Source organism: Impatiens glandulifera, chromosome 1, assembly GCF_907164915.1.
Source record: "Impatiens glandulifera chromosome 1, dImpGla2.1, whole genome shotgun sequence".
Classification (NCBI taxonomy): Eukaryota; Viridiplantae; Streptophyta; class Magnoliopsida; order Ericales; family Balsaminaceae; genus Impatiens; species Impatiens glandulifera.
In genome coordinates, this window is record NC_061862.1 from 37350302 (window position 1) to 37353696 (window position 3395).

At 33.2% G+C, this 3395-nt stretch overlaps 1 long non-coding RNA gene across 1 annotated transcript; it reads right to left on the reverse strand.

The window, feature by feature from the left end:
* Positions 1–488: 488 nt before the first annotated feature.
* Positions 489–2880, reverse strand: LOC124922085. The gene is made up of 3 exons (XR_007097752.1): positions 1049–2880; positions 642–954; positions 489–573 (listed from the first exon to the last, which is right to left on the reverse strand). It is a non-coding gene; the product is annotated as an uncharacterized LOC124922085 (long non-coding RNA).
* Positions 2881–3395: the final 515 nt, after the last annotated feature.

The following is a 3395-nucleotide window of genomic DNA, read 5'->3' on the forward strand; positions in this document are numbered from 1 at the left end:
CCATTAAACTTATCGTGTCTACCCTTTTAACCCAAACATGAACTATTTATTAATGGGTTGACACGACACGAGCCGTTATACACGAAATTAATTTTGGGTCAACGTATATACGACACGATTCGACACGAAAAAACATGAATTTTCTTTAAATTCTTGTCACGGACCCGTAAATACACGTTAAAAAAAATTCACCCATTAACGCAAACAATGTTCTCCAGTCTCCACATAAGTACATAATAAAAATAAGCATCAATGTTTTAACAAGAATTATTACACAAAGAAATGTATTACATCTATCTCGATCGAGTTGTCTCCAATATGATATCTTCATCTTTTAAGTTGTAACTTGTAATATCCCATTCCCATTCCACTAGTTGGTAGAAACATTTCCTGACACAAATATTCACATTTAAAATATCATTTAAAATTAAATTTATTTGAAAACTATCCTAAAAAGCTAAAACCCTTTTAACTTACCAACATTATTCGCATTTTCAAGTGAAGACTTGTCTTGATCAATGCTTACTCTTGTAATATCCTCAGTAAGTTCTTCAATCCTCACTTCACTAGATTCTAAAATTTAATCATATAATCATAAGTCCATATAAAAACACGAATTAAACATAAATGAACCAACTAACCTTTTAAATTGTTAATCCAATCTCGATTGCAAATAAGTGCCTCCACGGTATTTGGTTTAAGACTACTTCAATATTGATCCAATACTCTCCCTCCAATACTAAATGCGGACTCCGATGCTACCGTGGATATCGGAAGGCCAAGCACATCACAAGCCATAGCAGCATCCTGTGGATATCGATATTGCTTAGCTTTTCAAAACTTCAATATTTCAATATTGGAGTTTCTATCAACCCTTGGTTCCTCTAGGTACTTATCCAATTGCGTTTTTTGATTTTTCACTTCAAGTATGTCACTCTCAAAAGAATCAAACTCCTATATTAAGTTAAGAGTAAATATATTAATCATTGAATAAGGTATAAACAAAGAACAAAAAAATAATTCCTTCAAAAAAATAATATATTTTTACCGTGAACAACCCACGTGTCACATTATGATGTAATGATGAACCTTTTTCAGAAAGACCCCCTTTGGATGAAGAAGACGCACCAGAAGACTTATCCTCGCACTCATTAAAAAGAGTTAACAATTTGTTTTGAACCTTACTGATTTCAATAGAACTCTTGTCTAGGTAACATTTCTTAAAATAAAACTCCACAAATTTAAACTTATATCGTGGATCTAAAGTAATGACAATAGCTAATATCAAAACAAAGTCTGACCAATATTTTCCAAACTTTTCCAGCATCCTATTTGTCATTGATCGAACGTATGAGTCCAAACTTTCAGATCCTTATTTCAATGTGAAATACACCACAAATGCTCCAGGAAAGTATAAGTTTGAGGTGGGATAGTTTGTTCCAAAAAACATAGTAGTCAGATCATAGAACACAGACAAGAACTTACAAATCTTTTCAACCTTTTCTTAGTCATTTGCTGAAGGACAATGTTTGTAATCCGAGTCACTCAACTCCAAATGACAAAATGCACGTCTAAAAACAATAGCACTTTCAAGCATCATATAAGTAGAATTCCACCTTATAGGCATATCTTGTCTCAAATATTTTTTGGAATCAAGAGACATAATTTTAATACATTCAATGAATTTTTCCTTTCTCATCTGTGATCCCTTATATACTTAACACTTTCTCTGATTTTGTTTAATTGAATCATCAATCTCTTTCAATTCTTCTTACACAACAAGATATAATATATGTGCACAACAATGCAAATGAAAGAATTCCCCATTACACAACAAAGCATCTCTCATGTTCAGCTGAGATCTTAAAACTCCCACATAGACAGTATTCGAAGAAGCATTATCCAAACTCAACGAGAAAATTTTATTCTCAATGCCCTAATCAGAAATCATCGAACATATCTTCTCAACTAACGCGACACCGGAATGAGGTGGAGCCATGAAAATGAAATTCAAAATTACTTTGTGTAACTCCCAATCATTATTTATGTAGTGTGTCGTCAAATATATATAGCCATCATTAGCAAATGAAGTCCACAAATCAGTGGTCAAAGAAATTCTACCAGGACAACGTTCTAACATGGATTTCAACCTCGATTTGTTACTTTCATACAATTTTAGCGCACGAGCTATCACTGTATTTTTCGTAGTAACATGCGCTGACGGGCAAATATATTTGATTAATGTACGAATACCATCGTACTCAACAAACTGAAATGGCAAAACATGTAAAATAATTGTTGTTGTTAACAAGCCTAGAAATGTACCTTGATCAAACTGACTTTCCAAACCACTTTCTTGAGACAAAATCAATTGACCTATATTCGTAGTGTTTCATCTCACGCAATTTGTTTGATGTTTTTTTCATGTTTCTTACTATCACAAAGATACACATTCTCACACTTCTTACATTTCGAACGACGTCTTTTGTCATCCGTTGTTACAGGTAAAACATCAAAATAGTTCCATACTATTGATCTCAACTTTCTTTTATTCTTAACAATTTGTTTACCCTTTGATGTCATTTCATCAACATTTGAATCTAAAGTATGAAGATCAACACATGTTGAGTCAATACTTTACCCGGAAATTGGAAAATCATTGACATTAAAGTCAACGTCAACATCAATTATGTCACTACCTTTATCTATAGAATTATTGTCCATTGAGGAATGAATTGCCCTGTGAATCATAATGCATAACTTAGAATTTTCCAACAGTAACTTCAATGATTATATGAAATTTCAACACTCAAACAGTAACTTCAATTACTCATACACCAGCACAAACAATGGTTACGAATTGAACAGGAATAACCAAAGCTAGATCGGTTCCATTTACAACATGATCAGTTAAAAAAAGAGCCTGGAAGCCTAGATCTAAATGAACAATCGGAAAAAATGAACCTCCAAAATAAACATATAACAAAATCCTTACATCTAGATGAACAATCAGAAAGAAGGAACCTCCAAATTAAACCTATATCAAACTGCCTAAAGAAACATCGCGATATATTAGAACAGAAGATAAAGAGAGATAGACCTGAGGAAACGAGCGACCGCAAAGACGTCTAACATTGTTTACGCCGGAGACACTAGGTCAAACGAATCGACGGTTGATCTATACACAAAGTAGAGTGCCTAAAACAACGAGAATTTAGTATTTTACACCGATGAGCCTCAATTACAACGAACATCTATGGATGAAAAAAGAGAACTGGAAACGTAGAGGGAGAATGAAAAAAGAAATTGGGTTGGGTGTTTGAGGAGATGAACATATTATTTATTTATTTAGGGTTAGAATTGGTAACATGTCACATATGGGTAACAGGTAATCC